The sequence below is a fragment of the Loxodonta africana genome, chromosome 6, assembly GCF_030014295.1.
Source record: "Loxodonta africana isolate mLoxAfr1 chromosome 6, mLoxAfr1.hap2, whole genome shotgun sequence".
In the NCBI taxonomy this organism is placed as follows: domain Eukaryota; kingdom Metazoa; phylum Chordata; class Mammalia; order Proboscidea; family Elephantidae; genus Loxodonta; species Loxodonta africana.
In genome coordinates this window covers 99,399,096-99,414,074 of record NC_087347.1, presented here as the reverse complement: position 1 = coordinate 99,414,074, position 14,979 = coordinate 99,399,096, and positions in this window count along the sequence as shown.

Sequence of the window (14,979 nt, the reverse complement as noted above, 5' to 3'; positions counted from 1 at the left end):
GGTCGCCATGAGTTGATTGATTCGATTGCAACTGGTTTCCATATAATCACAAATTAGTAATTGCCACCTATTAAGTAACAAAATTGTTTTTAATTTCTCAACAAAAAATGTATACACATATCGTTTTGTGACATTGGTTGCAGTCCCCACAATGTGACAACGCTCTGCCCCTTTCCATCCCAGATTCCCTGTGTCCATTTGTCCAGTTTCTGTCCCTCCTGCCTTCTTGTCCCGCTTTTGGATGGGAGCTGCCCATTGAGTCTATCTTTGATTGAACTAAGAAGCACGTTCCTCACGCCCTTAGCCCAGCGTCCTGGGGACATAGTTTCAGAGGTTCCTCCAGCCTCTGTCAGACCAGTAAGTCTGGTCTTTTTTCATAAATTTGAATTCTGTTCTACATTTTTCTCCCCCTCTGTCCAGGACTCTCAGAACAGGGAAGTTTTAACGGGCACTGCCAGGGGATGTGGGAAGTCCAGAACTTTGGAGTATGGGGGAGGGGCGTGGGTTAGAGACCTGGAAATCTAGTGTGTTACCCAAGGGCACTGGGTGGCCAGAGCTTGTGGAGAGACTACAGGAAGGCAGAGTACATAGAGACCATCTTCATCTCCTTTCCAAATTTACTGAAGGATGACCCTGAAGAATAGGTCAGTATTTCAGAAAGATTTATGCTACTTAACAGCATTATGTCTGGTTCCCTAGAGCCCTAGAAGGAGAAATCTGCACCCTTCTCCCCTACATTCATTTATTCTCTGCTGGAACTACAGCTATGGGTCAGAATCGACTCAGTGGCAACTGGTTTGGTTTTTTGGTTTGGTTTTAGAACTACAGCTGAATCTTCTTGGAGCAGAGATTGGCAGGATGGTATGGGGACTTAATGCTGGCAGCCAGGAATGCTGATTCTTTCCATGTCTGAGAGGCTTGGAGGACCTCAGGCTGGGCCTGCTCCCAGTGTGTGGTGGGCACAGCCAGACAGGCCCTGGGCTCAGCTCCCACAGGAAGCAGCTTTGCTTCTATAAGAAAATTTATTTGTTCACCTTTATGGGGTATCTGTCAGCCTGGTCTTGGGTCCACAGCTCAGAGAACCTGGCTCAAAATGCTGTGACCCTGGGCTGCTTTCAGGGGCTCTTCCACCTTATAAACCAAAATGAAGCAAGACCATCAGCTTGCTGGGCAGAACACACACTGCCCTTCTAGCCTCACGCAGGAAGTTGCTTAATGAGCTCCAAAATAATTACCCGCAATGACCAGATTTCCTACATGGGGACTGTGGTTTCCTGTCCTTCAGAACTGCTCTCTGGCCCTCCCTCCCCCGTGCCTCTCACTGCCACGTGTTTCTCCCTGAGCTCAGGTAGTCCCTTCCCTCAGCCTCCCCTCCTCCTTCTTGCCCTATTCTCTCCCCCTCACTCTTTGCTCTGCAAGATTCTTATTTTCTTGCTACCCCATGCTATGTTCATTATTGCTTGTTTGCTTTCTGCATTAGTTTCCTCTGGCTGCCATAACAAAATACCACAAACTGGGTGTCTTATAAGAACAGAAATTTATTGTCTCACAGTTCTGGGTGTTGGCAGGGTCATGTTCTCACCAACGTCTTTAGGAGAAGATTCTTGTCTCATCTCTCTCAGGCATTCTTTGGCTTGCAGCTGCAGCACAACTGTGTTCGCGTGGCCATCTCCTTTATGTACCTGTTTCTTCTCTATAAGGACAGCACTCATATTTGATTAAGACCCTCCCTACTCTGGTGTGATCTTGTGTTAATGTAACTGAAAACATCTTCCAAGGGCTCTATTTTCAAACAAAAAAAAGCAGATCTCCAGGTCTTCCTAGTCCGTTTTAGTCCAGAAGCTCTGCTGAAGACTGCTTAGCATCGTAGCAACCCACAAGCTTCCACTGACAGACGGGTGTTGACTGTGCGTGAGATGCATTAGCCAGGAATTGGACCCAGGCCTCCTGAATGGAAGGTGAGAATTCTACCACTGAACCACCATTGCTTGTTTTGTTCACTGGTACATAGTTGTTGTAGCTGTTGTTAGCTGCCAAGGAGTCAGCCCCTGACTCACGGCAACCCCATGTACAATGGAATGAAACATTGCCCTGTCCTGCACCATCCCTGGGATTGGTTGAGGATCAGACCATAGTGGGGTTTTCATTGCCTGATTTTTGGAAGGAGGTTCACCAGGGCTTTCTTCCTGGTTCCTCTTAGTCTGGAAGCTCCTCTGAAGCCGGTTCAGGATCATAATAACACACAAGCCTCCGCTGACAGATGGGTGTTGGCTGTACCTGGGATGCACTAGCCAGGAATTGAACCCAGGCCTCCTGAATGGAAGGTGAGAGTTCTACCACTGAACCACCATTGCCTGTTCTGTTCTCTGGCACATGCTTGTTGTTGTTAATTGCTGTGAAGTTGGCTCCAACTCACGGTGACCTTCTGTATAACAGAACAAAACGTTCCCTGGTCCTGTGTCATCTTCATGATCTTTGATGTGTTTGAGGCCATTGAAGTAGCTGTTGTGTCAAACCATCTCACTGAGGGTTTGCTTTGTTTTTGCGGACCCTTTACTTTATCAAACATGATGTCCTTTTCTAGTGATTGGTCTTTCCTGATGACATGTCCAAAGTGAGCAAGACTAAGTCCTACCATCCTCACTTCTAAGGAGCATTCTGGTTGTATTTATTTCAAGACATGTTCTTCTGGTAATCCACGATATATTCTTTGCCACACCACAATTCAAATGCAACTATTCTTCTGTCTTCTTTTTTCATTGTCCAGCTTTCACATGCATTAAAAGTGATTGAAAATACCATGGCTTGTTTCAGGCGCACCTTAGTCATGTGTTAGACACTCGATAAACCTGTACTGAATAAATAAATAGCTGAAGGAGGACCTTTCAACTCCTGCCTTCATGGAAGGCTAAAACTCTTCTGCTCTGGGGGGTAGCAGGGCTGGGAACAGTGAATGCAGTGGTCAAGTGGCAGGGAGCAAAAAGAAGGTTATTTTTCATTTGTCTGAAGAATTCAAGAGAGAGCTGCAGTGAAGGCAGAGTCTGCCTTGGTCCTTTGCCACCTTGTGATTTCAGGTTCTCTGCTGCTTAAGAGCCTCACAGAGCACACCATCAGCACTCCAGCATGGAGCCCCCAAGGGCCACCTTGACCAGCACAACCTACGGATATGATGGTTCCGGACGGGAACAGAGAGACTGAGCAATAGCCGTGGAGGAGCCATGGAGCCCATGAGCTGCATGTTTGGGGGCAGAAACGTTCTCTCTCAAGCTCTGGGCCTCACTGCCGCACATGTGATACTGTTTCATCATTTACAGAGCCCCTACTATTACAAGGCACAATGCCAGACATGGTGCTAAGGGTAGTGTTGGGGGATACCAAGTTAATAATCGAGAGACTGTGCTCTCAAGAAACTCATTAGTTGGGAAGCTAAGACTTGTCCATAAAAACACAACAGCTCCAAGGCAGAAATATGTCCTATGGAATAGGGCTATTGGAATTCGGAGAAAGAAGGCTTTCATGTGGGGAAGGGGAAAGAAAATTCGGTAGATGTCAAGGGACCTAGAACTAGGACTTGAAGAAAGATGAGGGATGGGTGGGCATTTCACAGGGGTGTACTGTGATCAAGGTTGTGAGCAAAGGTGTGGTTGTGGGAGGATGTTCATTAGACACTTATTCCTTGAAGGCATGAGCAGAAAGTGCCCAAGCCATGTAATAATTGCTATACCAAGGTAGGTGGCACTCAGACCTTCTCACCTGGGAACACACATGTCTTAATGCTAAGAGAGATGCAGAAGGATTGGGTTCTGAGAAAAATGGAAACACTGGCCTTTTTTCAGCCTAGATGAATAACATCCTGATAGTTTGGTAATGGTCACTTCAAATAAAATACAGTGACAGAGATAATATAGCATTAGTCAAGTTATCATTAAAAATAACAGAAGATGGTGTTGCCAACCTTGGACCAGAAATACTATTCCCCTGAGAAGCTGACATCATCTGAGAATGGCAGAACTGCCTCTGTCTTGCTCTCTGGCTGGTCCATACTTGTTTTTCTCTGGCATGAGCAAGGTGGTAGGTCTCCTAGGCAGCTGACCTAAAATGGACCCCACAAGGGCTTGACTGCTACACCCCCTCCTCATCTCAAAACCTGTCGAGTCAATTCTGACTCATAGCAACCCCACAGGACACAGTAGAGCTGCCCCATAGGGTTTCCAAGGAGCAATTGGTGGGGTGGAACTGCTGACCTTTTGGTTAGCAGCCTGAGCCCTTAACCATTGTGCAGCTGTAAGTTCATTTCAGTGTAAATTCATTCAGTGGAGGAAGAGAATCAGCAGTGAGTGAATTACCTTGTGACGATGTTAATATGGAATCAATTCCCAAGATGAGATAAGCATTAGCCACCAAGGTTAACATGATGGAATGAATGGATACAAGTCTAAAAGGCTGTAAAATCAACTGTACTCATAGTAGGTGATTGCTTTTCTTTGTAATGACAATTACAGGGAAATTGATAACATGCTGTAGAAGTTATTAACTGAAGTTTCAGATGTCCCCCCAAGGCATAAAGCTAGAGAAAATGCATAGCTAGTCAAGCTTCTTCCACTTATGATCAAAACAGTATGCCTCTTTGCAAATGAAGTGGCTTCGTTTTCCCAGACTTAACTCATTCATCTTCCTTTTCAACTCAACTTGTTCAGTTGCTGTGGATTTCTAGAACCCTCTCCCCTTCCCCCAGGACGGGCACCATTTAGATGCTCATTTGTTCGTTAGGTGTTTCATTACTGTCACTTTTGTCTCTTCCAACCAGTCCTGGGGTCCTCAAGTAAGAGGAAGTGGACCAAATGTGTGTCTCCTTTGTCATCTTTTATGTCATATTTTTTATGACTCATTGCAAGTAGACAGAACTGGGTTTGTTTTTTTTAATAGAGACTTGGGTGAGGTTCAGGGAGCCCTAATGGCGCAGTGGTTAAGAGCTCAGCTGCTAACCAAAAGGTCGGCAGTTTGAATCCACCAGCTGCTCCTTGGAAACCCTGTGGGGCAGTTCTATTCTGTCCTATAGGGTTGCCATGAGTTGGAAATATCTCAACGGCAAGGAGTTCAGGTGTGAAAGATGTGTGTAGACTGCTTAGCACAGCCTGGCATTTAGTGGCAAACAATAATTACCTGTTACTTTCCTGAGATGGCGAAAAAATAGTGAAGGGGTGAGTGAATACAGTAGAGATGTACCACATTGTGGTTGTTGCTGTGTGCCATCAAGTGATCCTATAGGACAGAGTAGAACTGCCTCACAGGGTTTCCTAGGCTAAAATCTTTACAGGAGCAGATCATCAGGTCTTTTCTCCTGTGGAGCAGCTGGCAGTTTTGAACTACCAAGATTTCAGTTAGCAGTTAAGTACTTAACAATTGCACCACCAGGGAGTATCATACACATATCCAAACTTACATAATTCAACTACACAATGCCTGGCCAAGGAAGAGGGGACAAAGGAAGATTTAAAAATGGCAACTAAAATGATATCAGTGATTCTGCCTGTCTGTCCCTTCAGTGGTTACTTGTCCTAGCATGAGGGAAACGTGGAAGACAGGCTCTGCTCTGCCTTCATGGGTATCAGTGTCCTCCAGTGTCTCACAGTGTGAGAACTCCACATGCTGAGTATGATTCTTGGTTCTAAAGAAATATATTTCTCCCACACTGTTGCTCCTAGATGTAAGCCAACTACCCACCTGGTGTCTTAGTTACCGAGGGATGCCATAACAAAAAGTACCACAGATGGATGGCTTTAAAGAACAGGCATTTATTTTTTCACAGTTCTGGAGGCTAAAAAGTACAAATCAGAGTCTTGGACATTTTGAATTCTTCTATGGGCCTCTCTCCTGATTTCTGGTGTTTGCTGGTGATCCTTGGCATCCCTTTGCGTGTAGGTAGGTTCTCACATGGTGTCTGTCTTCTCTCTGTGTGTGTCTCTGAGTCTATTTTGCTCTTTTATCAAACACCACTCAGAAGCAATTAGATTTAGGACCCACGCTACCATGGTATGACCTCACTAGCATAACAAGAGAAAACTTCTGTTTCCAAACAGGGTCATATTTACAGGTACAAGGGTTAAGATTCAACATAGCTTTTTTTTTTTGGGGGGGGGGGCCAAAATTCAATCCACAACACCTGGTATTTGACCAGAGAAACAGTGATTTATCCTTACTTGACAGAAGAAAAAAGCAGACTCTGTACTGATGTGTTGTGGGATGATGTAATGGTCTCCAAAGTGGCACTTAAGAACCACCTTGTGAGCTGTATTCAATGGCCAATTTCAGACTTTTTTAGAGTGATTTTGACTACATGTAATTTTCATCCATTTGAGTGACCCTCAGTTCAGACATAAGGCACTGTGGGGTGGATTCTGTAATTAGTCTGTTAGTTCTAATTGGCCCCCTTGGTGGAGGCACTGAGGCAGCCCTTCTCAGTTCTACTCCCGGTAAGCTGTGCTCCTCCAAACCCATCTCTATTCTATATTCAATCAGAAGTAATTGGAAGGAGTGGATGAAAGCTCCCCATATGTGATAGGCAGAATAATAGCTCCTCAAAGATATCCACATCCTAATCCCCATAACCTTTCAATATGTTACATTACTTGATCAAAGGGAATTAAGGTTGCAGAAGCAATTAAGATTGCTAACCAGCTAATCTTGAGACAAGAAGATGATCCTGAATTATCCCAGGTGGGCCCATTAGTCCATTAAAGCAAAGAACTTTTCTGTGGCCAAAGAGGTATGGCAACATGAGAAGAATGTGACGCTCGGTCACTAGTTCTGAAATATAGGAGCTATATGCAGTACCAGAGAGAGACCCATAAAAGGCAAGAAAAGGGGCTTTCCCCTACAACCTCCAGGAAGATCCAGCCTGCTGACGCCTTGATTTTAGCCCAGAGAAACCCTTGTTGGCCTTCTGACCTACAGACTTTTAAGATAATAAATTGGCATTGCCTTAAGAAAAAAAGAAGTAATTGCAGGGAGAGGAGAATGGGGAGTGAGGATGAGGAGGGAAGTGTTGGATCAGAATCAAGAGGTAAAAAGGAGCTAAGTCTTGCTGATTCTTCCCAAATCCTGGAAGAAAGCAACCCTGTGTTTGTCCTTTTCCACTTGGAACTAGACACATGAGCTCTTGTGGAAGAAACCCAGGCAATAAGGCCACCTTACTGGGAAACAAGAGCACGGGCCTATCTGAAAAATAGCTCCTAGGACAATTAGTGTTAAATTGCTGAATGATTTCTCACAGCTGACCATGGAAACGGATGGCCAATAGAAACTGTTCATTGGCGTCCAGCCTCCAGTGGCGCCCAGGGCATGCACCTCCCCCCTACCATAGGCTTCTGCTTGGCAGTGACCTGACAGGACCACCCTGCCTTGGCTCCAGAGGCCCCAGGAACTGTCCCTCATTTTTCTTTCTGTCAGGGGACAGCCCCAGCAAGGAAAGACCCTCACTGTGAGCCCTGGCAGATAATCTGAAGAACTGACATATAGCCCTTTCCAGATTCATATGTCCAGGGAAACTTACTGACACGGGCAAGCAGCTGCTCTCCAGTGGCAGCCGGCTGGAGTATTTTCCACAACCACCGAGCAAGGGACCCAAGCTTATATACCATTCCAGCTGGAACCAGGGCTCATTGTTTTCTCCCACATCCTTGGGCAGTCGGTGTTCCCAGGGACTTCATGTCCAGGCCCAGATGTTTTCCTTCTTGTTGCTAAGGTGTTCTTTGGCCTTGGCCACTGGCCCAGTCATGCCACTCCTGGCCTTTTACCTTTGCCCGAGCCCATCCCAGCATGCTTCGGGCAAGAGCAAAGCTGACTCCATTAGGGAGGGGATGCATATAGCTGAATAGCCTTACCCTACACCTTCTTAGCAGGTTTCAAAGGGAGCTTCAGCAACAGCAGCAGGCAACTGGATGCCCAGCCTGGCTTCCATCGTCCCTCTTATGTATCTCTTATGGCAGCTGTCTTCAAACTGGGGTTCAAGCTCATCTGGGTGTGCAAAGAGTTTTCAAGGGGTAGATGTCCATGCAGGATTTAAAAGGAATCTACTTTCAGAGTCTTAACTTCTAAAGTACTCATTTCTAAAATTGACTCATAAAATTTCCTGTGTCCCCCTCACCCATCATAATCTTACCATGGTACCTTACTCTGGAGTGTAAAATCCTCCTAGAGCCAAAAAGAAGATAACTGATATAGTGGTTTCTGGGGCGTTTCTTTAATGAGTCATCAAGACATCTTCCTCCCTTAGGGCTTCCTGTCTTTCCCTGTCTTATATGTATTTCTGCTAAGGGTGACGTGTGGCCCACATTGAGATATTCTAAATTTGGAACAACTGAAGCAGGATAGGTTTATGGTGCTAAATTTTTTACGTGATTTCTTTCAGATTCAGTCTGCATTGTTCAGTAATTAAAACCTATCTTATCAAACCATCTCTTGAAATATTTATTCTAATTATAGTTAATGTTCATCTTATTTCACCTTGTGAGATGTCTAATCTTTTATAGCTCGTAACAAAAATAAACTTTTAAACTAAGGATCTAAGCATTTAGATGTCAACTTTAATTTGCACAAGAGGATATAGCATTCTTTAAAATTGTTTTAGGAAGTACATGAGTAAAAATGTTCGAAGACCGTTGAAGCATGGGATCTCATATTCTGCCCTGTCTCCTCTTGCCCCATTCCTGTAAGCTCGTCCCACTTCCTAGAACTGTGCTCTCCAATACAATAAGCTACATATGGCTATTAAAATTAAAATTAAATTTATTCTACATTTCAAGTACTAACTAGCTACATGTGTCTATTGTCTTTGGGTGCTATCCAGTCGATTTTGACTCAGATGGACCACATGTGACAGAGTAAAACTGTCTGATGGGGTTTTCTTGGCTATAATCTTTAAGAAAGCAGATCACCACATCTTTCTCCTGTAGAGCAGCTGGGTGGGTTCAAACCACCAAGCTTTGAGTTAGCAGCCAAGCGCTTAACTGCTGTGCCACCAGAGCTCCATCACATATGGCTAGTGGCTACTATATCAGACAGTGCAGATATAGAATATTTGTTTCATTGCAAGAAGTTCTATTGGACAGCACTGGTCTAGAATATCCTGGAAACTAATGCAGCCTCTAGGGGCAGGTACAGCCCTAGGCTAAGCTGTGACATGGTCAAAAATCTTTAATCAATTAATTTTTTGAAAAAGTAGATCAAGTGCATGATACAAAATTCAAAAGATACAAAATGCTTGATAGGGCAAAATAAGCCTCTTTGCCACCCTTGTCTCTACTCACCTGGTTTCTCCCCTTTTCAGTTTCTTGTGAATCCCTCCAAAAATATTCTACACAAATGCCGAGTATAAGTGTATGTGTCCTGTGACAGTTTTAAAACATGGCAGCAAATATTCTTTGACATTTCTCCCATTGAGAGCTGAGATTTATGCCTCCTGCCCTTGAATCTGGGTGGATATTTGGCTGCTTAACCATTGCAATATGGTGGAAGTAATGCTATGTGACTCCCTAAGCAAGGCCATAAAAGGTCATGCAGCTTCTGCCTTGTTTGCCAGAGCACTGGTTCTTGAAGTGAGAGCAGTCTCAATACTGTACGACCACCACACTGGTGAGACCACCTGTGAGCACTTTGGTCAACACTCCCAGCTGAGCTGTCCTTTAGCCAGAACAGCCAGGGCACCAGACTTGTGAGTGAAGGAGCCATCCTGTTTGCTTACCTATGACTATAGTGAGAGGGGTTTTAAATTTGATTGGAGAGTTGGTAAAAACTTAGTAATAGACACTCAGAAAACTAAGCAATGAAAAAAAAAAATGAGGTAATTAGTAACTCCAAGGAAAACAAAGTTGACCCGTAAAAGAATAGCATCGTGTATGGTTCAGCTGTGAGTACTTATAGTCACAGTAATGCTAACACTGAAAGTTGCTTTAGCCAGAAATGATGATGTAGCTACATTGGGAGGGTGCAAGGAGGGGTAATGTGTGTATGGAGGCTGTAGAAAACCAATAGAAAATGTCTAAAATTGAAGAAGCTAAAAATAGCTATATTATTTAGAAGTACAGATATAAATTACAGAAGAAACAGATGGGAGATACTAAAGCATGACTGTGTGCCTATGGGAGTGATCCAAGAGACAGAAAGATGCTAATAGGGAATAACTAAATGAATGAGGGGAGGCCACGGAGAGCACCAGTGGCATGAGGGCCTTTGATGGAAGAAGGATCCACCTGACTCGAGGGAAGGAGGAGAAGATGCCGGCAAGTAGAGCTATGCACGTAGATGTAAAGGTGGGAGGATGAGAACATTCACATCTATATCTTATCTCAATTAATGAAGTATGAGGAGAATTCATCAGCTGAAAGTAAGAAGCAGGGAGAGGTGGCAGAAATTTTAAGGATAAAGAAGACATGAAAGTCACCTCGAAAAATACGAATACTAATTTGCCAGAAAAACAGTAATATTGCCTAGCACTTTTGACCTTTCATTTAGCAACTGTGGCTCTTAACCACTGTGCCACCGGGGCTCCTGGGTGATAACAGATGACTGGAAAGGTCTGTTCTTCTGGTTTTATCAGAGCAAAATGAATCCTGATCTTATCACTCCCCTGCTTAGAATTTCCCAGAGGCTTTCCATCATACCTAGAATACAGCAGAACTCTGTGCAAGGGCCCACAGGCTCTATGTTAGTGGCTCTCAGGGTTTGGGACCTGCACCAGCATCACCTGGAACCTGTTAGAAATGTAAATTCTCAAACTCTACCCCAGACCTATTGAATCAGAAGTGGGGTGGGCCCAGCAATCGTATTTTCACAAATCCTCTTCCAGGTGATTCCAACAGGCACTTAGTTTGAGAACCACTGGTACATATAACCTGGCCCCTGCCTATCTCGCTGACTTCCCAGTCTCCTAACTTACTAAGCTTTCACTAGCCACTCTGGCCTTTCTTTCTGTTCCCTAGCTCGTATTCTCTTCAGGTCCTTTGCTGCAGCTGTGTGGACTCTGCCTGGAATGTTCCTGCCCCAGACAGACCAACGTGAGGCTCTCTCTGTCACCAGGTAGGTCTCAGCTCCACCATCACCCCTTCAGACAGAGCCGCCCTGACCATGGTATCTCACTCCCAACCACCAGTCATTTTCTAATCCACTACCCTCTTACTTCTTCAAGCGCTTACCACTTTCTAAAATCTTTTGTTTTAAACATGTTTATGTCCCCCACTAGAATATAAACATGTTTATGTCCCTCACTAGAATATAAACAAGTTTATGTACCCCACTAGAAAAAAAAATTATTTTTTATTATTTTTTTTAGAATATAAGCTGTATGCAAATTGGGAACTCACTTTTTTACCATCATGTCCACCCATACGTAGAGCAGAACCCATTGTATAGTAGAGTGCTCAGTAATTACTTGTTGAATAAATGAACCAATGAGGCATGAAGGGATTGACCCTGCTGTTTCCTAGACCAAGGCTTCCCAGACTTTAAAGTGCATACAGATCACCTAGGGATCTATTACAAATGCAGCTTCTACTTGGTAAGTCTGGGATGGGACCCAGATTCTGCATTTCTAACAAGTTCCTGGGGACACGATGCTTCTGTTTCATGGACTTTGCTTTGAGCAGCAAAATCTTAGAGCAGGCCTATGGGTCTGTCTCTGTGGTCTCAAATACTTGGTGATTTGGTGGCTCCCAGGCAACATCCTGAACATCCAGTTACGTTTGTAAAGATTCTATTTGAAATGTTTTCTGGCCAGGAACAATAGCAGTTTTCCTGAACCAGCTCTCCTTGGGCAAGAGAGATGTCTGCGCTCTTTTCAAAGATTGCAGAAAAATTAAACGAAGCTTACCAAGAAGGCTACTGCTTTAAAGGGAGCCAGATTTTGCTAAGAACAGCACAGCAGAGCTAACTTTCAATTTTTTAGATCAATAACGAAAAGAGTCTCGATAATTGCAATCTGCGGCTCATCTAACTGTAAAGGAAGGAATTGTTTAAACCTGTTCCCAATCAAATAATTTGCTAGAAAAGCCAATAAACCGTCGAGTTTCCAGTATGAGTTTCACTTCTTCTCTTTTCCTGCTTACATGCTATGGGGGTGGCAGTTAACTAGGAAAATATCAAAAGAAGGTAGCATTGAGTCTGTATTAGCTGAAAACTTAGGTAACAAAAACTCTAAGTGAAAACTGCAAACATCAGATAAGCATTTCTCAAAGTATTTTGCTAAGGGGTGGATAATTCACACGCACTAAACGGTTTGAAAAATTCCAGGTTTCATAAACAAAGATTGAGCTTCCTGGCTGCAGGACTTCTCAGAGGCATTAATATGCTAACTGCATGTGACTCTCCAAGGGCTGTTGCTGGTAAGCCAATTCCATACAGGACAGAGTGGAACTGCCCCGTAGGGTTTCCAAGGAGCAGCTAGTGGAGTTGAACTGCTGACCTTTCGGTTAGCAGCTGTAACTCCCTGTACCTTTTAACCACTGTGCCACCAGGTCTCCACCAAGAGCTGTTAGTATCCAACATTTTCCAGACTTATTTGAGCACAGAATTTTCTAAGAGTATCTTGTGGAATGAGTGTTCTATGGAGCAAACCTTGGGAAGGTTCATTGGATGAGGCTGGCTTAAGCACCTCTTAAAAGAGGAAGGCTCTAAGAGACAGAAAGGACCACATAAACCAGAGACCACATCAGCCTAAGGCCAGAAGAACTAGATGGTACCCAGCCACAACCGACGACTGCCTTGACAGGGAACACAACAGAGAACCCCTGAGGGAGCAGGAGAGCAGTGGGATGCAGAGCCCAAATTCTCGTAAAAAGACCAGACTTAATGGTCAGACTGGGACTAGAAGGACCCCAGAGGCCATGGTCCCCAGACCTTCTGTTAGCCCAAGACAGGAACCATTCCCAAAGCCAACTCTTCAGACAGGGATTGGACTGGAATATGCGATAGAAAATGATACTGGTGGAGAACTAGCTTCTTAGATCAAGTAGACACATGAGACTATGTTGGCATCTCCTGTCTGGAGGGGAGAAGAAAGGGCAGAGGGAGCCAGAAGCTGCCTGAATAGACACGAAAATAGAGAGTGGAGGGAAGGACTGTGCTATCTCATTAGGGGGAGAGCAATTAGGAGTGTATAGCAAGGTATATGTAAATTTTTGTATGAGAGGCTGACCTGATTTGTAAACTTTCACTTCAAGAACAATAGAAATTAATTTAAAAAAAAAAAGAGGAAGTCTCAGGAGAAAAGAGAAATAGAGCCAAGGGGAGGCTCGCCCCCAGACCCCTCATTCAGCCTTCTGCCTGCCAGGGATTTCCCAACCTGAATGTTCCACCTCTACGAGCCTTCCCAAACAACATTCCCATAATTCCTCTCTTCTCCATCCCCAAAACTTACCTATCTTATGTCCCATTCTCTTAGAGTTCTAGTAAAAAGCTAAAGGAATTATCCATTGTTATGAATTAATTTGATACCCTTCCCAAGTGTGTTAGTGCTTTAAAGAAGATGTATGGAGTGGTCTTACCTTGACCCAAAGGTTTGGTTCTCTATTGCAGCATCAGACTAGTGGAAGTGGTTTTTGTTTGTTTGTTTTTGTAAATTGTGCTTTAAGTGAAAGTTCACAAATCAAGTCAGTCTCTCATACAAAAATTTATGTACACCTTGCTATGTACTCCTAGTTGCTCTCCCCCTAGTGAGACAGCACACTTCTTCTCTCTATCCTGTATTCCCCGTGTCCATTCAGCCAGCTTCTGTCCCCCTCTGCCTTCTCATCTCGCCTCCAGACAGGAGATGCCAACATAGTCTCATGTGTTCTCTTGAGCTAAAAAGCTCACTCTTCACCAGTATCATTTTCTGTCTTATAGTCCAGTCCAACGCCTGTCTGAAGAGTTGGCTTTGGGGATGGTTCCAGACTTGGGCTAACAGAAGATCTGGGGACTTTGACCTCCGGGGCCCTTCTAGTCTCAGTTGGACCATTAAGTCTGGCCTTTTTATGAGAATTTGAGATCTGTATCCCACTGCTCTCCTGCTCCATCAGGGATTCTCTGTTGTGTTCCCCATCAGGGCAGTCCTTGGTTGTAGCTGGGCACCATCTAGTTCTTCTGGTCTCAGGATGATGTAGTCTCTGGTTTATGTGGCCCTTTCTGTCTCTTGAGCTCATAATTACCCTGTGTCTTTGGTGTTCTTCATCTTCCTTTGCTCCAGGTAGGTTGAAGCCAATTGATAAATCTTAGATGGCTGCTTGCTAGCGTTTAAGACCCCCGACGCCACTCACCAAAATGGGATGCAGAATGTTTTCTTAATAGATTTTGTTATGCCAATTGACCTAGATGTCCCCTCAATCCATGGTCCCCCAAACCCCACCCTTTCTACACTGGCCTTCAAAGCGTTTGGTTTATTCAGGAAACTTCTTTGCTTTTGGTTTAGTCCAGTCGTGCTCACCTCTCCTGTTTTGTGTGTTGTCTTTCCCTTCACCTAAAATAGTTCTTGTCTTGGGTGTGTTTTTTGATTGAGGAACCTGCCTATACTTACTGAAGAATGACTACTACCTGATCCTGGAATTAAGAGGCAAGTGTCTCTGTTTTAGAAATGCTCTCTGTCCATCTATCTTAAGGTGCAAAGTTTGATGGGAAGGCCTATACAGTGCAGTGGGTTTCTCTTATACGTGGCTTTTCTGGCCTTGGGTCTGTAGTTCTGCCAAAAATGATTGGTTGGGTCAGTCTGTCCTGTGATCGATCTATTTTACAATCCTTGCAGAGATGTGTTGATCTGCTATGCAAATAATGGTTTGAAAATCCACCCATTGGACTGACTGATTGTGGTCCAGCTAGGGATTGGTTGGTTTTGTCATCCTGCTAGGCTTATATGGGGGCCAATTCCACAGAGGTTAAGGGAGGTCTCACTACCATCACTAAGAGTCTGGTGCTGAGCATGTCTTTTGGACCTAGGTTCCCTGCACTGAGAGC